General features: G+C 46.0%; 1 protein-coding gene across 4 annotated transcripts in view; it reads right to left on the bottom strand.

Annotated features, from left to right (window-relative positions):
* The window catches only part of LOC138583172 (alpha-N-acetylgalactosaminide alpha-2,6-sialyltransferase 1-like), a 321805-nt gene that overhangs the window by 247143 nt on the left and 49006 nt on the right, over positions 1–25656 (bottom strand). The gene's annotated exons all lie outside the window — the stretch shown is intronic.

Raw genomic sequence — 25656 nt, 5'->3', positions numbered from 1 at the left:
TTTTCTGTACAGTCGGTGCAACTAGCCTGGACGAAGATCCGATGTCAACGGGCCGTAGAGTCTCCCGCATGGGCGGCCAGACGGCTGGTCATAGGCTTGCGACGAAGCACCCTCAGGAACATTCCAATCAGTTACTTGGGTCCATCGTCAAGTTGGGGCAGATGATGTGGGAGGGGGGAGGGAAAGAGCGAATGGTGAAGTTTCCTTGTTGGGATCACTACCCGGACGAGTTTAAGTCTGGGAGGAAAGTTTGTACAGTTGAAGGTTGTTGGTTTTTTGGAAAAAGGTCTCACAGATGCTGGTACCGCCTCAGTTCTGGCTACACACGCAGCTGTGGTTGTCACAATGCAATGCAATGTATACACGTAGGAAATGGGTGATGGGCTGAAGGTTAAGCTAATGACATGGAATGTTCGAGGCCTAAACAATCCAATGAAGGCCAGGAAGGTTGGTAATTATGTCACCAGACACGGGCCCCACATTTTGATGCTGCAGGAAATGCATGCGCTGGGATTGGTGAATGAGAAGATACTGGCGAGATGGGGTAGGCAGCGTTACTAAACAAATTACTCCTCGCAGTCCAGAGGGGTAAGCATCCTTATACACAAATCTTTAGGATTCATTGACAAAGGTCATCTTGTGGACCCAATGGGCAGATATGTGCTGGTTTGGGGGGAAATTGCGAGGAAACACATGACCCTGGTGAACACCTATGGCCCCAACATAGAAGACCCAGACTTCTATATTATGGGGAGGAGACTTCAATTTGGTGCTTGTCCAGACTCTGGATAGGTCCGCCACGGCACTCAGGTCGCCGTCCAGGACGGCGCTGGCGTTGAAGCAGATCATCCAGCAGCTTTCCATGTTAGATGCCTGGAGGGTGTTTCACCCAACTACCAGGCGTTACACATTCTATTCCTCTGTACATGATAGCGAGTCACAAATAGACTACTGGTTCGTCCCCGCTAGTACAACACACGCCCTACAGAGTTGTGAAATACTCCCCTGCACAATGTCTGATCATTCCCCGGTGGTATTGGAAATTACTCTTAGAGACGCCCCAAGGCCGGCTAGGAGATGGAGGATGCCCAGTGGTATACTAAAAGACCCAAACGTGGCGGAAAGCTCACATCCGGAAATTGCCAATTTCTTTGCAGACAACAACGGGTCTGTTGACCGCATCTCGTCAGTATGAGAAACGTTGAAGGTGTGGGCGAGGGGGGCCCTGATATCTAAGACCACGGGTCTTCTAAGAGAAGTATGCCGGGACCTGGAGAGGGTGGAGAGGGAACTGAACATACTAGAGGAGGTATACGGCCGGACACACGGTGGAGACCCCTGGCTGAAATACATAAATCTCTCAGGGAATTTGACAGATTGGCGGTGCGGGAAGTACATTATATGGCAGCCCCTACCAGGGCTCGGTGATACGGGGAGGGCAATAAAGCAGGGAAAATGCTTGCCAACCTGGTTAGGCAGGAAAAACATGTGGCCCCGATTGCATCAATCCACACGGCACAAAACGTGACAATAACGAGCGAACAGGGAATAAACGATGAATTCACAGAGTTTTACAAAACACTGTACATGAATAAAGATAGGAAATCCCCTGACGAGATCAAAACTTATCTTGATACACTGGACCTCCTTAAACTCACAGAAGAAAATAGGCTAATGTTGGAGCAACCTGTCACGGCAGAGGAGCTCACCGAGGCGATTAAGGGGCTCGCGTCAGGCAAGGCACCGGGTTCAGACGGCCTGGGAGTGGAATTTTTTAAGGAATTCCGGGAAGAACTGGTTCCTGTATAGTTGGATGTGTGGGGGAAGGCTCTGGGTGAACAAACCCTGACACAGTCTATGCGCGAGGCCATAATCACGGTGCTGCCTAAACCCCGACGCCCGCCACAAGATATGTCCTCCCATAGACCCTTGTCCCTGATAAATGTGGATGCAAAGATTTTTGCGAAAGTGCTGGCGAACCGTATGCTACCCGTAACGCCAATATTAGTACATACGGATCAAAGCGGGTTTATTCCCCAAAGGTCTACTGCCTTAAACTTGCGCAGGCTATTCGGCATAATGTCACAGATCAACCCGAACAAACAAGCAGTGGCGATATCCCTGGACGCCGAGAAAGCGTTTGACTCGGTCTCCTGGGAGTATCTTTTTCTGGTATTGGAGAATTCGGGGTGGGCCCATATTTCATTCACTATGTCAAACTGCTTTATACAACTCCATGTGCGAAAGTACACATAAATAGAACTATGTCTAAATTGTTTAAGCTGGGCAGGGGCACCAGGCAGGGATGCCCCTTCTCCCCTATCCTTTTTGCCCTGACAATTTAACCCATGGCGGCGGCGATACGGCTGAGGCACGGCAATAGGGACATAACTCTGAAAGGAGCCACCCAAATAATATCATTGTACGCGGATGACACCCTACTATATGTCCGCGAACCCGATATAAACATTGTTCCCATTATGACAGATATCAACAAATTTGCAGAATACTCAGGGTATATGGTAAATAGCGCCAAATCAGAAGTGTTCCCGCTCACCCCCTCCACAAAATGCCCAGCTCAAATGTGTGGTCTCAAATGGTCCGCACACCACATCAGATACCTTGGGGTTCTAGTCTCCAGTACTAAACAAACCTTATACACTGAGAATCACGACTAGGCTCTACAAACGCTTAATACTAAACTACAGATTTGGAGGCGACTCCCGATCTCATTACACGGAAGAATCGCCATACTTAAAATGATAGTACTTCCCAAGCTGCTATACCTATTTGTAAATATCCCCATATGGCCGGGGAGGGAGTTCTTCTCTAGGATACGATCCATGGTGGTGTCTTTCCTTTGGAACGGGAAGAATTCCTGAACATTTCCCCCGCACAAAAATAAACTCTCTTTTAAGTGTTGAAATCAGTGCCTTTATGACTCCTGCAAAAACGCATTTGTGTTATGCCTCACATGTACACTTTACCATCTCTCATAAATTGCCAAAAAAGGAAATAGGAAGGCTTGACATACGAAGCTGCTGCAGTATTCCATCATGAAGTCTGGTAACACGTAGGGAGAGTGCAAATTCGCTGCTCCTTTCTCTCCTCCTCCTTCTCCTACACCTTTGGCTGACTCACACTCTGACACATCCCTCTCTAACTTTCATCTCTCGGTCTCTAACACTCTTGACGTCCTTGCCCCTGTTATGAGCATTGTAACGCTCACCTGAATCCCTCGGAGGCGCAGGTCTGGGCTGGGGGTTCTCGGAGTCTTCTAGGGTCACGCGCAGGCCTCGAATGCCACCCTGGAAAGGCCCTTTCCTCACTGAGATCTTGATCTGAAGGGTGAGGTGTCTGCAATTATGAGAGCAAGGGGTTAATATGGATATATAAGCCTGACTGGGTAAGATGCCTCCCCTTCCTGGTACTCCCAAGTAGTTCGTAGGCTAAATGTGCTCACCTTATGTAGGTGAAAGCGGAGCTCTCCATCCTGCGTCTGTGCAGGGGCGCCGAAGCCAGTTACTTCACTGGTTAATTGTCCAGCCTCTTGGTTGCAGAGGATGAAGATTTGGAGCTAGGCCGTTGTTAGCAGCACGAACGGCGGTTGCTTGAATATGGAGGTCCGGAGAGCGATGGAATGGCGAAGGTATTGCAGGCAAGTAAGTAGAAAATGTCAATTCGAAGTTAAAAGCACTTCTTAATGTCTCTTTTCCTTTTTCAGGTCGCAGAAGCAGCTGGGTAGAAAAATGGATGTCGAGGAATGCACCGAGGAGTCAGAAAGATGAGCGCTGCCCAAAACACGTGCGTATAGATGGAGTTTTGTATTTCTTAATGATGTCCTTTTGTTTTGCAGATGCGAGTAGCAGCGTCGGCGGAGGCGAGAAGAATGCAGCGCAGGTAAGGAAAGTTTCACGGAGGTTTACTAACCAATGTCTTTGCTTCCACAGGATGCCAGATAAAATGGAAAGCTGCAGCCCGTGGCTTGAGATGCACCGATGGACTGGGTAAGTGCTGCGCTGGTTTTTATCTCGTGCTAACCTGGTGTTCTTTTCCCTTTTCAGATGCTGCTGAAGACGAAGATGGTATTTCGGAAGGTAAGATTGCGGATTTCTCTTCCCCAGATGCAGAAGTTGAAGATTCTCTGGAGCTGACACGGTGAGCGTCCTGCTGCTATTGCAGAATAACGCGAAGCACGTTGCTCTGATCGGGCGTGGTTTAAATAGCTTACTGGAGTGCTTAGGTGTCTCCTTCCACAGCAGCCTCGCCCAGGTAAGAAGTCCCAGCTTCCAGAATAGTTCCAGTATCCAGTCCCAGGGAGTGGTGCTGGCCACACCCAGAAGGTAAAGTAGTTCCAGCCATGGATGGATGAGGATTTCATCCTGCAGGTGAGTGAGCAGCATGGTCTGCAGCAGGTAGGTCCACCCAAGCACCATTCCTTACATCATGAGCCTGGCACGTCCTGTGCCGGGACTGGGTCCCCTTATGAGCCTGGCGCCACTGGCGCCAGGACAAGGTCCATAAGGCCCCTATGGGAGCCGATGGGTGCCTGGAAATTAAGTTGTGACCCAGCTTCCGAGGCAGTTGGGCTAAACCTGACTCCATGGAGGCTGCGGTCATGACAGCATCCGTTTGAAGCCCACGTCCAAGTGCAACTCTTGAAACGATTCCGACCTCGCCACCCTTAAACTCAATTTTAGGGTAGTTAAGAGGAAGTGGAGGGCTTCAGATGCACCCTCTGAAAAAATGGCCTGCCGACTGTTCCAAAGGTAGTACAGACTCTTTGTCCTCTCTAAAAAGGGAGCCTACATCCGAACCCACCTCTCTGCGGCTTCTAACAACTAAAACAATGTTTCAAAATCTGCAAGGAGCTGGCCAATCCTGCTGCAATCTCTACCTCTCCTGTTCCCTCCCAGGCCCTCTGCATGGCCCTGGCTTCTCATTTCACCACTAAAACTCAGGACATCCTGTTGACTCTCTCTTCCTCTACTTCCTATTCCTCCTCTTCCTCATCCTCTGCCACATTTTCAGCCATTTACCCTCTTCCTTTCTCCTTCTTTCCCCTGCTCGCCCCTGACAATGTTTCTAAACAAGTCCGATCTAAGAAAGTCTCATCAAAACAGGTTTTCCCCTGCTCATTCAGAACTATCAAGGACCACATCGACACCATGGCTCCAGCCTTGGCTGATTTCTGCAATCACTCCTTTGCCACTGGAACCTCCCCCCTTAAGCACTCCCTTGTGCACCCCCTTCTTCAGAAGCCCTCTGCCGATCCTTCCTCTCCAGCTAACTATCGCCCGATTTCCATCACTCCTTTTTCAGGGCAAACTCCTGGAAAAGCTGGCCATCTCCCAGCTTAATCTGCATACTGAATCTGTTGGTTGTCTACACGACCACCAGTCTGGCTTCAGAGCTGCCAGAAGCACGGAAACTGCTCCCCTGAACACCTGTGAAGACTTGCTCTCTAATCTTGACTCTACTCTTCCTTGTGTCCTTATTCTCCTTGATCTATCCTCTGATTTTGACATGGTCAACCATGCCATCCTGCTCAATAGCTGTCGTGACAACCTGGGTATCACTGGTCAGACCCTGTCCTGGTTGATCTCTTTTCTCATTGACCGAAACTCCCAGGTCCCACTGGGGTCTTTTATTTATTTTTTATTTATTTTATTGTTAGCTTGTTAGGCACTTAGACAATAAGAAAATACTGTTACAAAGTGCCCACAGGCCAGGGAGAGAGCAAGGGTGGAACAAATAAACATTAAAAACACAATATTTGAGAGCAGAGGGGGAAATGGTAGAATGGATGAACCTAGTATGCCTTGTGTATTCTCATATCTCTCTCTCTCTACTTGTGATGTTCCCCAGGGATCCAACCTTTCTCCATGGCTATTCAACCCCTACCTGGCACCTCTGGCCCACAGCATCGCTACATTCTGTTCTAACTTTCAGTGTTATGTGGGTGACATCCATCTCTCCTTCAGGCTCCCCTCAGCCACCTCTGCTCCTTATCTCCTACCAGACTGTCTGGCCACAATTCAGGAATGGTGTGCTGCCAATGATCTCTGCCTTAATGCCAGTGAGACCAAGATCCTCTTCATCGGGACACCTGCTACCTCCTTTCCTCTCTCTCTCTGGCCGCCCACCTGCGCCATGCTCCTTCCTATGAGGCTAAGAACCTTGGTGCCATCTTCAACTCCAACCTCTCCTTCTCTACTCACATCTCCAACGTCTCTAAGAAGTCACACTTTCAGCTTCACCTCCTCAGAGGTATTCTGTCTTTTCTTACTTTCCCCCAGAAGCTCACTGTCTCTAGAGCCCTGGTCTTCTCCAGGCTGGACTATTGCAACAGCCTCTTTCTAAATCTTCCTGTCTCTACACTTTGACTTTACAACTCATCCAGAACAGGACTGCAAGACTTGTCCTTGGCCTCAAGCCCAGGGATCATATCTCTCCAGGTCTGAAATCTATGCACTTGCTCCCTTGGGCTGCAAGGATTAAGTTCAAGACCCTTTGCATCGTCCACAAGGCTTTCAGGGGCCTGGGACTGCACTACCTCCAATTTTTTCTTCCTAAAAATCTTCCTTCTCGAGCTCTCCGCTCATCCACCTCCAATTCTCTGAGAGTCAGACGCTTTTCCAAGCAGAGAATGGGGGGGAAGATCTCTTTTCTTGACTGGGGCCTCCGTATGGAACAGCCTCCATGCTTCTCTCAAACTTGAGCAGATCCACCTTCGATTCCGGAAGCAACTCAAGAGCTTCCTTTTTGCTTCTGCTTTCTCTCTTCCTCTCCCCTACTAAGGTCCATGATAGCTCTGCACACTGGTCACCTGGCCATCCTTGAACTCGGGCCCAGCCTCCTGCATGTCCAGTTGTCCTTGCACTGCCTCTGGGCTCCCTCAGCACTTAAGGATCTGTATCAGTAACCCTACAGGCCCTTCTCTTTGCAATTAAGAGCCACCCTCTGGCAGCACCTATTGAGTCACCTGCACTTCTCCTCACCCCCCAAACCCCTTGGCACTTCTCCCTTCTCCTCTTCCCCACACTTGTACGATCTGAATGACACATGGCCTAGTAAGATGTTTGATCTCCTTCTGTTTCCCCCTCCTTGTCCTGTCACGCCTAAAAACATTTGTGTAGAGGTGCGTTATAATTGACTTATCATATCATATATCATATCATATCTATGAACCGAACATAACTGGACACAAAAAGAAGCTTCATCTTTTTCTCCAACTATTTCCACTTTTACAAGAATTTATTGAAGATCAATTGACATTATTGTTTCACTCTTGGATAAAGAAATTGATTTGTGTACCGTAACTATTAAATTAAAGTCATTTTGCTTCTCACTCAACATATTAGCACTGCTGACAAATGTGCTTTCTGTGGCAAAACAATGGCGTTGTAGTTGGTATTGTCTGTCTGCCAGATATTGACCACTTTGATGTCGAACACTAGTATTCCAATATTGAGGATACCAAGGGTGCTCCCGGAGGCTGCTAAAATATCCCAACTTTACTGTAAATAGGCTTTTAGACTTTCTGAAGAAGCCCCACTCCAATTTCTTTTGCTGAGATTTCCAGCCCAAGTAATCATGACAGACAGAAGAGGCGTGGCTGGATGGATTAGAAGACTGCATCAGGGAATCCACACCATGAAGGTCTCTGACTCCACCAAGACCTACAATAGCACAAACCCCACACAGAACTACACTGCCAAGACACGGACTGCTCACCTTGTTCGCCATCCTCTATCACCTCACTCACGCTGACATTCAGTGAGATGGGACCAGCGACTATCAGATATTCCAGATACAATGACCAACTCGACCCTCCTCGCCATTAGTGCTTGTTCCCATCCAACATGTGATGAAGCATTTTCAGCTTTGCCCAGTCATTGAGAAAGGCCTGATAAAAAACATAGAGCTCTTGACGTAGTCCCTTGTTTTTCAGGAAGCATTCATGACCACGCTCCTTCTTGTTGTTTGCATTGTGTAAGGGATTGCCATTGCCCTTAAATTCCACAGTCTTGCTTGGTACCTCTTAAAAATGTGAGCAGAAGAATGGATACCATTGGTAAAAAAGGCCTGTGCAGCTTATATGCAGCTCAAACGGAAGTCGACCAGCGAAGTGGCACTGCTAGCAATATTCAACATCGGAGTCAACCAGCACAGTGGCACTGCTAGGAATATTCAACATCAGAGTCAACTAGAGCAGTGGCACTGCTAGGAATATTCAGCATTCAAGCCGGTCAGATAGCACAGCGATTAGAACGCTCACTTTGACATCTGTGCAGAGCCTGTCGACGCAGGTTCGAATCCCAGTAGGGCAAAACTCAGCCTCTTATCCTTCCAAGGTCGATAAATGAGCACCACACACTGTGGGTAAAAATAAGCAACACTTAGATGCCTGAGGATTCGTAGCGCTATATAAATGCAAAAAAATTAAAAACAAACATCGGAGTCAACCAGTGCAGTGGCACTGCTAGGAATATTCAGCATCGGAGTCAACCAGTGCAGTGGCACTGCTAGGAATATTCAGCATCGGAGTCAACCAGCGCAGTGGCACTACTAGGCATATTCAGCATCGGTGGCACTGCTAGGCATATTCAGCATCAGAGTCAACCAGCGCAGTGGCACTGCTAGGCATATTCAGCATCAGAGTCAACCAGCGCAGTGGCACTGCTAGGCATATTCAGCATCAGAGTCAACCAGCGCAGTGGCACTGCTAGGCATATGCAGCATCAGAGTCAACCAGCGCAGTGGCACTGCTAGGAATATTGAGCAGATTGTTTGTTACCTTTCACATGATAATTACAAACGTTTTTGGGGCATAACAAAAGAAGGTTTTTAGATTTCCATCCATGTTGTTAGCGCATCTAACAATATTTAAGCATTCTCTGCAAATGGGTCTTCCTGTAGCATCTCCATGATGAGAATTTCATAGTTAAGGCTTGTGGCTCTAAAGGTGAATGCTCCAAAAAAAGAAGCGGTGATAAGAAGGATGATACTCAAAGCCAAACTCATGAAATTGATAGGCCTAGAGTACACCAAAGGGAGAAGGATTACGGTACATGTTATTGCATGGATCCTGGGACAGTGGTTTTCAGTGGCGTGGTTATGGCACTTTGGGCAGGAAGGCCAACAATACCAGCAGGCCCAACCCAAAAGCAAACATCCCTAGAGCCGAAATACAAGCGAGAAAGTGAACATGCTTCCCTGCCAGTCAAAATAATTCTTACCCCAACACATGGATTCCCATATGTGCTTCTCTAACACATAGACCCCAGGTGGGTGAAAGTGTATTAATCAGTGTTCTAGCATGGGAAAACCTTATGGGATACAAATAAGTGCCCAATATTTTTCAGATTAAATATGTCATACAATGTACAGCTGTTAGTAGTAGTAATAGTAGCATTAGTAATTATTATAATAATATAATTCTGGTATTTTGTGTCGTTCCGCTATCTCTCGGAATTCAGTTTTAGAGCGCTTCGTAACTGGTTATTGCTGTCGTTATTACCCACAACTTAGTACTCAAGGTGGTGCTTGTAAGGCTAAAAGCATTCTACTTGTGGCACTATCCACTCTTCCGTTCATCACCCATGCATGGTCCTGCACACAGGATCTCCATTATCTTGTCCAAGAGGTAGAATTTGGAAAGATACTTCACATGGCACTTTTGCAAGTACTATATGTTTTGCACCTGTCACTGACATTGACCTGACCTGTGCTTTTGGTACTTTCTTACTGTCAAGCAGTAGACCCTATATCTCCCTCGTGATCATCTCATCACCAAACCCTACTCTCTCTCCCACTCACACTTTCACACACATTCACGTCCTTGGTGTCTTATAAACATTCCCTGTGCTTTATTCCTTACTTTGCAAATGCATCCCCATTCACTTAGTCTACCTAAACTCATCTCATATGTCTTGCTTCCAAACCCCACTGCCCTACCTCAGTATTCAGTAGGCAAATGGCAATATTATTTATGGGGTTTAAGTCTCCTGAGGGATTTTAAATATGAATTGAGTGTCATCAGCAAAATTGCATATGTGTGCGCCCCGATACTGAATCTGTTTTATCAGCAAAGACAGGGAAAAACACTGATATTATATAACAGCAGTTCCAAAAAAGGTGATCCATCCCAGGATAAATTGCATAAGTTACTGATGGCGCTGATGGATGCTAATAGACCAAGTTACACCAGTGATCCCCTTCCTAAAGCATCCGATTGCCACCTACGGTTATCTAGCACCTGTGATTACAGCTGCTGTGGGCCTGACGAAGAACTGTGCATAGAGTGCTTTGGGTTGATTACATCGAATCAAATTGGTCATTGGAGAATTGGTCAATTTGCTCCTCACATATATATGCAACAAAATAATTGCAAATCACTTCTCCTGCGACCAGTTCGGACATCAGTAATCTACCAACACTGATAAGGCCAGTAGTATCCTCAATACATCTATGCAGCGGAGAGTGGACTGTTACTTACAAAACCTTTGCAGGAAGGGTACAGTGATAATTTCCCTAAAATGTGCCAATTCTTAGGAGTCTGCTTGGATCTATTTTAAAAATGGCACAAATGCTAATTTGAATTCAGGTGAGACTATTCCAGAAGTTCGAGATTCATTTAGAAAATATTATTCTGTGATAACTTGAATTTTCGCTTTCAATAATATATATAAAAAATTAATTGAGCCAGTTGCAAACCCCAGTTTGCAGGACTGTAAGGCCCAGAACTTGACCACAAGGTCAAACAGATGTTACTGTTTAATGTGCACAAGTAGCATATACGTTCTCACAATTGTGAGAAAATTGCGAAAGTTTTGAATAAAATGCCTATGTTACTCTTCAGTTGCATATAAGTTATATGCAGGTGTACCGATGGCTAAGAAATAAGCAGCCCCGGGCGAGGGGGAGGGACCGGCCAGCAGTGCGGTTAACTCCAGGGTGACCTGCTAAGGGAGAACACGTGCTGTGGTGTAACTAAGAGGCTGCAGAGGCAGATGGCACGTTGAAATAGGCAATGACATTCCACCCAGTGAGCCCGCTTACCAGCTGACAATTACAATGTTTGTAATTAGAAGTAATTTGTACTCGAATCCAATGCTGAGCCCAATACATTTTCTTTCAAGTGCTGTCCCGATGATGGACACCTTGGGCCTCATTACGAGGTTGGAGGTAGTCATGGCACTGTTAGCGCCATGACTACCTCCAATACCGGCACCGTGTCGGTCCTGTTCAATGGGGACTTACCGGTCTATTCCGACCTTTGTGGGACCGGTAAGTCCCCACTGAAAAAGCCATTCCCCATTCCCATTTCAGCCCCCATAGGGCTCAATGGGAAGGGGGAAGGTGCTAATAATAGTACCGCAAATTGCGGTACCGTTATTAGCTCTGAAGTCCCTTAACGGGTCCCTTCCATAACGCCTGGTAAAACCAGGCATTAAGGAAGGGACTCGCTAAGGAACCTCGTAGTAGGGCAGTAAGGGATTACCAGCACCGGTGCCCTTATCGGTGACGGTAATCCCTTACCGCCCACCTCGTAATGAGGCCCCTTCTATTTGTTAACTCAGTGCAAACAATGGTATTTTCACAATATGCTCGGCTACAGGCTGTGAAAATTTGTACCGAAACTTGCATTGAACTGGGAAAGTTGGGACAAATGGCAGCTATGATACCATGGAGGTAGCACCTCCACGAGACAAGCATTTCGGGCTTTGCTGAGAGCACTAAACCCCAAAAAGTATGAGCTTGAAGGAGGATGTAAAGGTGCTGTATACCCTACCTCTTGCCATTACTTTGGGGTTCTCTGTGATGCTGCTCATTGAAAATATGATGGTTGACCAATATTTCCACCACTCATACATGTACAAATGTTGTGGAATAACATGGGGCAGTTGTGTAGTGGGGTGTGGGGGTCTGAAATGCAGGAGCTCCAAGTCTACCCAGAAACTCTCTAAATGAGGCAGCACAATCAATGGCACACAAAAGAAAACACACCCCAATGAAATGCATGCATCTCCGTTAGTTTATTGGGAGCCCTGTCCAGTCCGACATGTATCTCATGCAAGTCCCACCACCATGGTTCAGACACCATATAGAGCACCACAAGCAATGGCAAGTGGCCTGGGACGCAAAACAGGGCACACACAGCAAACATGGGTCAGTGGTCAGGTTGCCCAGGCATTGCATCATAAGCAGCGGTGACCGATCAGACCATTATCATGGTCACCTGAGGCACATGAGAACTCTTAACATTGTAAATAGTTATCAACAACCAAAAACCGAGGGAATCGGACATAAACCAGATGAAAACACAATATCAACACACAATACTGCATGGATGCTATGTTTATTATGGCAAATGTGCACAAACACCTTCAAATTGTGGTAAATAGATCTGTGCCTAATCCATTAGAAAATTGTGGGCAAGACAGCGGAGATACACCAAAACATCATGCTCATCATAGCTCGCCACAATGTTATGCAAACTCCTGTTCTTCTTCAGGTAACTCTTCCTCTTTACAGGCGGCATTCACCATGAATGTATTCTTCATACAGTTGGTCTCTACCCTTTTGTACCAGACGTACCCCATCTACAAATTTCCACAGTGTAGTGTGGGCCATACCAAACTCGGCCTGCATCCTGTGGTGGGCAGCTTCAGCAAAGTTGTTAGTCCGTGCCTGGTCCTGGTGAGTTCTTTCATACACCGACCACATCTCTGGTAGCGGCGGCTGCGGTTAGGGTTCTGGCAGCCCATGTAATTTTCCTCAAACCAGCGCAGGACTGGCAGCAACTCTGCAGGTATTGCATTGTACATTATGACCACTGCTCTGTCTGGGTCATGGATTGGCAAAAAGTCAAGTGCAATGATCATGCGCGCGGCCAGTGCGAATTTGGGTTCAGTGTTGTACCTTGGGAGTAGACCTACTGCAGCAAGCTTCTTGCAGACATTCCGGGCTAGATGAAACAGGCAGCCATGTAATTGCAAGCCCGGAAATATTGCTCTTGCCGCCCCAATTGCAGCCTGTTCAAAATCCATTGAAATGGATGCCGGATCGAGATTAGCCTGCATGCCCTTGACCGCCTCAAACATGCGCTGTTAAGTGCACCTTTCCTTGTTAGGCAGCAAGACATAGACGACCGGCAGCACAAATCCTCCCCATCTGCCATTGCCACCTATATCTGCACAAAGAGCGCTGGAGGCACGCTGAATGTTCCATCTACGTACAGCTTCTCCATTTCGCCAGCCAATTCCCTGTGCAACTCACGGCCAAATATGAGAATGTGGTTCTCATCATTCTCTCGTGAATCCCAAAGGGGAAAGCATTCCGGCTGATTTGCTGTGAGTGTGCTAGATCCTGCAGGCTTATGGTATCATGATCTCCGCTCTGTGATGTGGATGAGGCACACTTTCCCTTTTACATCATCACTCTCATGGCTATGCTCATGCATCCTGCATCCTGCTTAACACCTGGTCATCAACCGTGGCCGTGTGGAGGCACGCTCTGTATTCGCCTTTTTCCTCACAGTGCTGGTCGGCGGTGTGCCAATTGAAGATATACTGGTATCCCTCATGGAGAAACTTCCGCTTGCCACACTTGGAAAGTACTCCAGCCATTCTCCTGGAGACAAGTTGAGGAAAGGTTTTTGCTCAGGCCTTCAGACACTGTGCGTCACAGCTCTGTCAGTGCAGCACACTATAGAACAACATGTCAGTGCATCAAGCCTCCCTAAATAGTGCAATGGCAATAGTGGGAAAGGCCTCGTTAGTGCATCATTAGCCCAGCACAGTCCATCAAAGTAACAGCCCCTCCCACATCCTCAGACCTTTTGCCTCCAGGTATCACCCAAGAAATGCATCAGTGTGGGCCCTTCATAGAGTGCAACAGAAAATTAGTCAAAACATTTAGAAAATCTCATGAAGGTGCATGCAGATTTATAGCAGGGCACATAGTAAGATTCAGAAGTATTAACCGGGGTGTGTGTACACTTACTACGACGGTGTGCACAACTACGTGTATCTCAGCTAGCATGCTCCTGCACGTGTTTGTGTTCACATGCCCTCTCTTAACACTGCCCTGTCGGAAACACAGCAAAAGAAAAGGGCACAAAACACATCCCAATAGCTGTTATATATGTGAAGCATTGCCAGGTAAGTATACCAGTTACATGAGTACCCGTGCAGGGAAAGCAGTCCTTGTATACTTACACTGCACTGGTGTATATGGTTGCACAGGTAGACAAATATATATTTATATTAATAAATTCATTCATATTATTTTGTGTTCTATAAAATGTATGCACATATACTATATTTACATGTACTTATATTTATTGATATGCCCCTCTTTCTGCCTGCCTATGTGTAACTAGTTCCATAACAGCACCCTGATGCCCCAGGGCTTGGGTGCTTTACAAATGTAAAAAATAAAATAAATATATATTTACTTACTGGGTATATATTTTTATTTAAAGGATAAATATGAAACTTGTTGACAGTAAACCATTAGGCCATCTTTGGCCTAGTGGTTAGATGCTGTGCCTTGAACGCCCAAGACTGCACCTAGATGATTTATTTTTTCTTTCTTTATTGTTTTTAATGCAATACGTGCACTCATTTGGTGCTTGGATTTTCTGGCCAGCTGCTAAATGTCAGTCAGCATTTAGCAGCTGACATTGCCGCTCCTTGGGATAAGTGTCCCGGGGGCGGATCAATCTTTGCAAATGCAACACGTTAACAGGCACAGTACCTGTCACCGTGCCGCATTTACCAAGCACAATGCTTTTGTATTTTTGGCCAGCTGCTAAATGCCAGCATTTAGCAGCTGACTATGCTGCCCCTTGGGATAAACATCCCGGGAGTGGATCATTTTTTGCAAATGCAACACATTCACAGGCACAGTACCTGTCAAAGTGCCGCGTTTGCAAAGCAAGATGTTTTTGTATTTTTGGCCAGCTGATGAATGCCAACATCTAGCAGCTGAACTTGCCGCTCCTTGGGGCAAGTGTCCCAGGAGCGGATCATTCTTTGCAAATGCAACACGTTCACAGGCACAGTACCTGTCAACGTGCCGCATTTGCAAAGCATGATGCTTTTGTATTGTTAGCCAGCTGCTAAGTGCCAGCATTTTGCAGCTGGCCTTGCCACTCCTTGGGGCAAGTGTCCCAGGAGCGGATCATTCTTTGCAAATGCAACACGTTCACAGGCACAGTACCTGTCAACGTGCCGCGTTTGCAAAGCAAGATGTTTTTGTATTTTTGGCAAGCTGCTAAATGCCAGCAAGTGTCCCGGGAGCGGATCATTAATTGCAAATGCAACACGTTCACAGGCACAGTACCGGTCAATGTGCCGCATTTGCAAATCAAGATGCTTTTGTATTTTGGCCAGCTGCTAAGTGCCTGCATTTAGCAGCTGAGCTTGCCGCTCCTTGGGGCAAGTGTCCCGGGAGCGGATCATTATTTGCAAATACAACAGGCACAGTACCTGTCAACGTGCCGCATTTGCAATGCATGATGCTCTTGTATTTTTGGCCAGCTGCTAAATGCCAGAATTTAGAAGCTGGCTTTGCTGCTCCTTGGGACAAGTGTCCCAGGAGCAGATCATTTTTTGCAAATGCAACACGTTCACAGGCACAGTACCTGTCAACGTGCCGCGTTTGCAAAGCAAGATGCTCTTGTATTTTTGGCAAGCTGCTAAATGCCAGCATTTAGAAGCTGGCTTTGCTGCTCCTTGGGACAAGTGTCCCAGGAGCAGATCATTCTTTGCAAATGCAACACGTTCACAGGCACAGTACCTGTCAACGTGCCACGTTTGCAAAGCAAGATGCTCTTGTATTTTTGGCAAGCTGCTAAATGCCAGCATTTAGCAGCTGGCCTTGCCGCTCCTTGGGATAAACATTATTTGAATGTTGAATTATTTGAAAATACAACATGTTCAAAGGCAAGTACTGTCAACGTACGGAGTTTAGATGTTCTGCCTGCCTTGGAGGGGAGATTGTATGCTATTTCTCTATTTAAGAGGTTTCCTTTGGCTATGGAATGTAATGGATAGTTTATTAAACTGAAAGCTTAAATATATATTTTTTTAAAAGATCTGATTTTAGTCATTACTTGATACAGCCAGGCGTCTGTGCATGTTGTACATACAAGTTCCATTCATACAAAAAACACAACTAAACATACATTAGGGTACAAAAATCAAGAGGTGGTTTTCATTTTAAGACAATAGTTTTACTTTGTAAATGCACCTGTGTTTGGAGAGATTAGAATAGTTAGCAGGGAATATTGTGCCTTGGTGTTTTTAAAAAAGTGAAACATAGCAGGTCTTGAGAGATGTATGTAAGGCGCGGCCTTGAGCAGCAATGTGTTCCCTAGAGCTGTAAATGGCCCTCCATCTCACTGCAAAGTGTGTGCTTTGTCTTCTGCAGGGCACACATCACTGTCCGGCCCGGCACAAACAAAGAATGCATTCTGGAACACAGCCACCGGCATACTAATGGCTTCAATGTTGCCATTGCTGGCAGGGGGTGCAAAACAACCTGACTTCACAGAGTCAGCCCCACTGGTAAGTCCTCCTTCCTTGCGTTTGCGGAGGGGGCGTAATCCCTTTCGGTGATGCTGGCCCAATTCCGTTGCATCTCGTTCCCTGCCTGGCTCACGTGGTCTTTCCCTGGGTGCGTTTATTTAGGGCGCCTACTTCAGTATCTCTGAGTGGAAGTATAAAAAGAAATGCTCCTTTATGGGCAGGTACTCTCCGAAGACATTATGGAAAAGCTTGACGTGAAGGGACGGGGACCCACATGGCATGAGGATGGCAGGATCTTGTCTTCTTCTCTGGTCAGAGCCTCCCAGTCCTCTTTGGCCGCCAGGACTAACCATTCGCCTAACACTCTGTTGCCCCTTACTTGTGAGCACCCTGTGCCGATGCCCCGTTTGCCTGGTCCCAGAATCGCCACTGAGGTTTAGAATCATACGTGTAGAACTAAACATGGGAGTCAAGATCAAGGGCTCCAATATTTCGTGATGGGCATCCTATAAGCGAGAAACAGGTGATGGGCACTGCTTTGGTTATGTTAGCTTTTATTGCTGGGTCTGTTATGGCATGGCTTTTGCCATTTCATTGCCATGGCCCCTTGGATCTCTGTATCTTGCAAGTAAAAAAGCAGCATTATGGATGAGCTCGCGAGAACAGAGGGAGAAGAGCAGAGGTTGCTATTTGATTGCCTTTTTGTGGGTGTAGGTTAATTTCTATTTATTTATTTCCAGTATGCATTGATTTGATTGGTTGGTCCGAAACAACGAACAGAAGTGCTCTACGTAGGGCATAATTACAGAGAGTGCAGGAAGTCCCTTTGCAGGGCGCCTTACAAAGTTTCATTGATTGAATGGAAGAGGATGAGCAGGGTAATGGAGGGGTAATGCATTGGTACTTAAAAAGGGGATGTTTGGTACATGGTGGGAATTTAGGCAGTGGGTCAGTAGTTATAGGAATGCAAATCCGATATGGACAAACAAAAGCGGTCCTGGCTAGAAGGTTTAGAATTTATCGAAAAACCCCAGGCTCTGCTCTGGGCAACCCTCCAGACCATCATTCTCCAGTCTGCCAATCCATTACAGAAAGGGGCAAATAAGGCTTGATCCCACCCCACCCAGCATGCTAAAACATGTCTGAGGTTGCTTGTGGTATTGTGCAGAAGAGATGGGACCAAGCAGTTCGGGCTCGCCTGCCCCTTTTGGGACATGTTTCTGTGTTGCGGGGTGGGACCAAGCCTGATTTGCATATGCCTTGCCCCTTCTGAAATGGATTGGCAGGCTGAAAGGCGATGGTCTGGAGGGTTGCCCAGGGCTGTGCCCATGGTTATGAGTGATTCAAAACGTTCCAGCCATCACCGTTTGGTTTTGCTTACAATTCACATATGTACAATTCTCCTCAGGGTAGGGCCGGCAGCTGGGCAGTTTCAGTTTAGTCAAGCGAGAGAAGTGGGCCCCTTCTCTGGCTAGCAGATGGTGCTGCTCACTGTGCTCAGAGAGGCACAGCTTCACCTCACTGATGAGGCCCAACAAAGCTGAAACACCTGTATGGGGTTGCTGTTGGTACTCTTGTTCAGAGAGGAATTGCCATTGTATTTCGGTGCTGGACTGCCCATGTGGGCGGGACAAAGACTGATATGCAAATGGGTATTTCCCTTCTGTGAAAAGTACAGTGAGCAAAAAGCGTGTGCTGCAAACTCTCATCTCAGAACAGGTTAGCATGCCATGTTCTTTCTGGAGAGGAGCGCCTGCTACCTTTTTTCAAATAGGTGCTGAGGTGAGTGTGGCGAAGTTAAATACTTTCTTTAGGGGAGTGAAAAGAGGGGCAGGTTAGATCATCAGCTGAGCTTGCTAAGGTGTGGGTATGGTGAAGGGGCAAGGGTGGGTGGCAGTGTTTAGGAGTTTTGCTGACTTGCACAGCTCTCAATGCAATGTCCTTGCACATCACGCAATCCCTACCTGCTCGCCTTCAATGCAAGACTCCACTGTTGCATTTTCGGACTCCTCTCCTCCTGTGTAGCAGCAGCAGGTGACAGGATTGTACAGGCAAGCCTGGAGCACGTGGGATGCAGCAGGTTAATTCTCGGAAAGCCACAAGTCGGCTAGATAGCCACTGCAATGCCCCTTTAGTCATTATGGTACCGAGGTGTCCAGTGGTTTCACGCGTGTCTGGGCAGTCAGGCAGCAACCGAGATTAACATGCACGCACCTGCCTCACTTGGAAAGAGGGGCTGCAAACGACAGGACTGATGCAAGGTCAGCACACCGTGCATGTAGCCAAGTAGCCCTTTGCCCAATTCTACTGCGTAGGGCCATCCATGTCCAGGGAAAGCACTGGCTGAGAGTCCCTGCTAAAACGTACAGATTACAATACTAATATATAGTGGCAGCACCAGGCCCGGCTGAAGATGTGTGGGTGCTCATTTCGGCATGATGGTTGGGGGTCACCCTGATTACAGCTAAAACAGTCTGAGGCAACCTTGGGGTGCATGCAGTACAATTGTACAAAGATAAGGTCAATAGCTTCTGATTATCATGAGGTGGACAGACAGCAGGGAGTTTAAACACTAATGCCCACTGAAGAGCTCTAAACCATTCTTTGTCAACAAGTGGCTGATGTGGAGGAACCAGTGTTAGAAGGCAATGAGGTGTTAGCACTTCTGTACATCCCATGGGAAGAGAAAACGCAGCTAGGAAAGCTAGCGCTGCAAAGCGCACACCTTAAGCCTCAGAACGAAAATAGTGAAATTAATATATTGCCACATTGCAAGACTGCTGGTCGCTGACTGACAACATGGGAGCAGGTGCTGTGCACCCCATCCCCGAGGCACCAGGCCCCTTTCATTAGAAAAGGTTGAAAGGCCCTGACACAGTGCATGTGTAGCACTGGTAAAAGTGGAACAAAAGAAAAGACAACCAATGAAACAATCAGAGCATTGATTATTCTCTGTGGTTTGGGGGAAAGACCACTACTAGCAATGTCAGCAGGCAATTCATTCCCGAAGATAACAACATGACAAATATAGTTAGAAGGCGGGTTGATACCGAAGTAAGGGGGAATGAAAAGCAGGCGCAGGTGTGTGTGTGAGAGGCATCCCATGACTGATGGGGGAGATGGAACAGAAATATTAACCATTATTGCCTGTGAGTTTTGAGGGCGGTGTGTTTGTATGGTTTGGGACGCTATTAAACTCGTCCACTAGGGGTGTATTCCGTGTGTGTTTGTGGGAGGGCCACTGTTGCGAGCAGTTAAGCTTTCTTTTAGCAACCCGTTGCAGGTACGGTACATTGTAATATTGTCGGGCTCGCTGAGTTGTAGTTCCCTTGTTATATTCCAGTATTTGAAGCACTTAAAGATTAGTTGAACACTAGTAAGACAAAATGACAAAATTTGACATTTCCAATTACATTTCAGTTGTGTGTTCAGGGTTTGCACCTTTGTCACAAAGACTGGTGCTTAATTACATTTCATATGTCTGTCCAAAAGAACATATTATATTTTGAAAGTACATTTTTCCACATGCTTTTAAAACAAATGGCACCCACATATGAAAATATAAATATATGCAAGTTGGGTGATGGCAAGTGAATTTGGAAAGCATAAGGGTGTGAATATTGTCCACGTACTGATTGAATACAGCAAGTGAACCGGAACCGGTTGGTTGTTTTCACGGGGGCGAGTGCAACCGACGGCAGGTGACCATCAATGCACCAGAGCATTCCGCAACACAATTTCATGCTGGCCATGTAGATAAAGAGCCATGAGGTCTGTCTCGGAAATATATGCCAACAGCATATTTTCAAGCTGCCTAGCTTACCTGTATTTCAACTGGATGAGGAAACTAGTTTCATGAGGTTTGTGCCAAGTATATGCCAGCACAAAAACATGTTAATGCTGCTTGTGTTCATGATTAGCTATTATGCCACTGTAAAAACACGTTTGGTTATATTCTGGCTGTGCCTGATGTATAATAACATGCAGGGGCGTTGCTAGGGGGGTTGAGGGGGCTATAGCCCCTGATCTTTTGGTTGTAGCCCCGGATAGAATCTCAGGAGGTACAGCCAAAAGACTAGCTAGCCCCCAGTCCCAAAAGTTCCGGCATCAGCGTAGCCCCGGGTCTTTTCCAGACCTAGCAACTCCCCTGATAACATGCCTCTGTAAAATAAATGCTGTCATGCTTGCTTCGCACAGACTAAACAATTTTCGTTGTGGCAATATTTTGGTTCATTAAAAATAAACAACCAAATGAGCGCCACACACCGTGGGTAATAATAAGCAGCGCTCAGATACCTGAGGGTTTCGAATACTGGATAAATCCTAAATTATTATTCTCAGATAGTTTTTTCTTCACTACCTGATGGGCCTGATTTACAAACATGTTTTAACATGGGAGAGTCGAGTGGAAAACATGTCTGTAAATCAGGCCCAATTTCTCTAACTGTCCAGGTTGCCTGTTCTGCTGCATCATTTTCACAGCTTGAAGCTGTGTGTTCTTCATCCTCACTGCATTTTAGGTATGACCGCGAAGCATCAATCCAGAGAAAGAATCGTGCCTGTCAAGCAGAATAGAAAATATTTAGCATGGGAGGATCAAAATCGCAAAGACACTGTAGCATAACACAATGTAATGTGGCCATTACCCAATATTTGCAAGCGTGCCACAGCTGAACTTCATATATGTCATTACGACACAATAAAAACAAATGTGTATGCTGGCTGTGCCCAATATAGACCAGCCTGCCACTGTATAAGCATGTTCATGTTGACAGTGCCCTACATATATGCTACCATGTCACTTTAAAAACCCATGTTAATGTTGCCCATGCTCAACATATGCAAGAATGACCTTGCAATAAACATTTCATGTTGGCCCTGCCCAATCTATGCCAGTGTGCTGATGTAAAAGCACATGTTCAGCTTTCCATGCCCAAGATGCCAAGTATGACGGTGTTGGCTTGTGGAAATGTTTTCATGCTGCTCATGCGCAAGGTACCCACAATTTACCACTGTAAAGCACACATATGCTGGCATGCCACTATAAAAATGCATTGTCATAATGCCTTTGCCCAACATATGTCAGTACTGCCACTGTAAAACCCCTTTCCTGCTACATGAACCCAATATATTCCAGCATGCTAATGTTAAAACTCAGCATTATGTGGATTGAGCACAATATATGCCAGCATTGACCCTGAAAAATAAGTCATTTTGATGTTGGTTGCTCCCAATATATGCTAGCGTGATAAGAAAAGACATAATTAGGCTGACTGTACCCAATATATACAAGCATTATAACTATAAAAATATGTGTATTCTGCCTATGTTAAACATATGCCAACATCATGCCACATTATTATGGTTGTTCTGAATACATTATACTAGCATGTAATGGTAGAAAGACATGATTTGGCAAGCTGCCCTCAAAAGATGCCAGTACCGCCACTGTAAAAGACTTACCATCAAACTTTCCACTCTAAGTGCCTGCCAGTGTTTTTTCAAAGCAGTCTTCAGAGAGGTAATGACTTAATTGGAGTTGTATACATGCTACTGGTGTAATTAAAATGTCTTAACAGGTCTGGTGTCAGCCACTGCATCTATAGGCACTCTCTGTGTTCTTAACTCAAGTCCTGTTAAACACAAGCTTTGGCAACCCAAACAGTGTGGGAGTTTGTATAAATATACAGCATTTGCAGAGCACTGCTATTAGATGCCCAGGTACTCGCACCATTTTACATCTTCTACACTCAGTGGCCAGTTAAGGCCACTATGGCAGTGAGTAGCAAGTGCCTTTCCCATGCCTACACAAAAGCTCAAACTGTTTGCATTGCCCATGCTTGTTTTACACCGGCCGCCACCTTGCAGCTTTGTGTAAAAAGATAGAATATTTTTGCCTGGAAGTTCCTTCATTTACATTTTGATGCTTGCAGTGAAGGAATACCTTTCCTTGGAGCATTCTGTGATGGAGTGCCATTAATCATACCCCAGAAACACAGATGAGATTTGACTGAACATACTTTTAATACAGCGCTGGATAATAATGTAGAGGAGCAGGTAGAAACGTCAACCCTAGCTCTCGCCCCCTCACCTCTGTCAAACTGGAGCAGAAGGAGAACAGTCCTATGAGGGACACCTGGTATCAATCCAATGCCACATCGAGTCTATGAGAGACGATATGCACTCAGACAACCGTTTCGAATGTACCCTCACACTGAGAGGGTGGAAGGATGTCACTACACACCATTGGACATCATAGAGTTATAAGTGAAATCTGATGAGGGCAGAGTGACGTCATGAAGGAAGGAAACTGAGACGTACTGAAACGATATGCAAATGCTTAAAGAATAAAGAGGTAACAAGAGAAACATGTAATCGAATGTGAAGTAATCAAATATGCAAAGGAGATAAAGTAACTTGCTAATAAATGTAAATAGGCAGAAACGCAAGGTAGATGAGACATATAGAGGCTTTCTGAAGAAGTAAACATAACGTGGCTAAGGCGGCATGATGAACAGATGGGCATCGGACTTGTGGTGAAACCAATCAAGCTACCTCAGAGACAGGCCAGGGCTGCAGAGTCAGGACATGCTGGAAAAACAGCTTTGTGTGAGGAATAAAGAGGAGTCAATTGGCCTGGGATCAAGGATGCTACTTCAAGGTATAATTGCAAGGCACAAGGGGAGTCAGAAAGATAAGCCATGTACGTAAGACATATTTCTCTTAGATTAAGTAAAGAGGAAAACATCTGCAAGAGCCAGCAGTGGACAATAAAAGATACGAAAAACCTATGTAAGGTGGAATGAGCAAGTCTCTAGAGGCCAAAAGGAGTCACGGCAACCAGCACAGTTGAATCAAATAGCAGTAAATAGAAGGTTGAAATGGATACATTCATGCTCTCCTCAAACGTGATTCGGAAGTTGAAAACAAGAGCTATTCATGAAGCTCCAGACAAACATAATGGTGTACCTAAACTCCCTTATAAGTCCCAGAATAGAGAGCAAACTGCAAGGGCAACTACAAAGGAGAAGCCTTGGCTTAGTGCTGGACGGATGAGAGATGATGGGCAAATTGGGAAAGTGGTGAGTAGTCTGATGTTACTCTTGGCACCTGGGTTCCATTTTGCTTACGTGCTGCTAACGAGCCGAAAATCCAAGGTTGGGAAAGCATGGCAACCAACCAGGGGGTCTATCAAGCAACATGCTATACAATGTTGCATAGCCCAATCCACTGCCATTATTCTGCTATAATTTTAATTATATGTATTTAGAGGTGGTGTAAGGTGTGCCCACTAGATAAGGGGCATCCAGTAATATCACTACTACTTACATGATATATAGGTATATATGTTCCCTTAACCAATCCCTTCCTTCAATAGGTTTTACAGTTGCCGCGTGGGATGATGTCATAAATGGCGTATATTGAGGTATTAAACCTTAGTATAATTAAATTTGGTTGTGAGTGTGTGGACTACAGCTTGTTGTTCGCCAGATTGCCCTACTTTATTTTATGCTGATAATAAAGGAATACTGCCATATTCCTTGAGTCTGTCTGGTTATTTGGGCCTGAGATTGTTATTGGCAATTCCATTAAGCACACTAGACACTTCAAGTTGCTAGAGCATATTAAATTTGGTCAGGATTCAAAATTTAATTGGTGATCTTCACTATCTTAAGTCAGTTCCTTCCTAGTGATTATGTCTCTTTCACAGTCCAGCTTTGATACCAAAATTAATCTTTTCACCAGCATCACCACTTTGCACCCTCTGGTTAATTTCACCTTTTAGCAGCTTCTGGTTAATGTTGTCCTTTTCCTAAAATTGCCATTAGGAGGGTGGTGGGTCTCCCTTGGCACTCTCAGAAAAATCAATATTATATAATAGCCTTAGGAATTTTGTCTCCAATTGAAGACTTGCTTCAGGGTTCTCAGGCGTAATCATGTATTCCTAGTCTTTTACACATTGCAATTGGATCCCGTACTTCCGAACATGAATTCTGTGCCTCTTCTTTTCCATATATTTCGCTATCCTCCAACCTCTTGTATAGTTACTTTACTCTCACCTCTTAACATTCAAGTGGCTGTGATCTCTTTATAACTCGGAGAATTCAATAATCACAGAATTTCAGCACCTTGCAAGCCCAAGTGTTCTTAAGAGTGTTTCCTATATCGAGTTCAAAGTCACTGTATCTCTGAGATGGAAGCTTGCATCACCTCTTGTGTCCAAGGTTTCACCATCGCTAATGTTCCAGATTTCAGCACTTCCTACACTCAAAGTTATATCCCTTGAGTACTCAAGGTTTCATAACCTCTCAGGTTCAAGGTGTCAGTACCATTCGGTTCTGGCTCAGGTTCGGCATTTCAGCAACTCTCTTCTTCAGGGTTAGAGCTTCACTGGTTCCCAGGTACAGAGTCTCCACACCTCACACCTTTGAGTTTTCATCTCCTTTTAGGTTCAGATGTTAAACACTTCTCAGGCACAAAGACTGCACACCTCCCAGAATCAATCAAAGGTACTGAGACTCAGCCCTTCTCAGGCACAAACACTGCACACCCCCCAGAATCAATCTCAGGTTCTGAGACTCAGCGCTTCTCAGGCACAAAGACTGCACACACCCCCAGAATCAATGTAAGGTACTGAGACTCAGCCCTTCTCAGGCACAAAGACTTCACACCTCCCAGAATCACTCTCAGGTTCTGAGACTCAGCGATTCTCAGGCACAAAAACTGCACAGCTCCCAGAATCAATCTCAGGTTCTGAGACTCAGCGCTTCTGAGACACAAAGTCTGCACAGCTCCCAGAATCAATCTCAGGTTCTGAGACTCAGCGCTTCTGAGACACAAAGACTGCACAGCTCCCAGAATCAATCTCAGGTTCTGAGACTCAGCGCTTCTGAGACACAAAGACTGCACAGCTCCCAGAATCAATCTCAGGTTGCTGACTGAGAATGCAGCGCTTCTCAGGCACAAAGACTGCACACCCAAATCAATCTCCGGTTCAGAGACTCAGCGCTTCTCAGACACAGAGACTGCACACCTCCCAGAATCAATCTCAGGTTCTGAGACTCAGCGCTTCTCAGGCTTAAGTGTGCCCTTTATTCAGCTTCTCTTGTGCATC

Source organism: Ambystoma mexicanum, chromosome 3q (genome assembly GCF_040938575.1).
Source record: "Ambystoma mexicanum isolate Mex_15411 chromosome 3q, UKY_AmexF1_1, whole genome shotgun sequence".
Taxonomy (NCBI): Eukaryota; Metazoa; Chordata; class Amphibia; order Caudata; family Ambystomatidae; genus Ambystoma; species Ambystoma mexicanum.
This window is presented reverse-complemented; position numbering and strand designations above follow the sequence as displayed.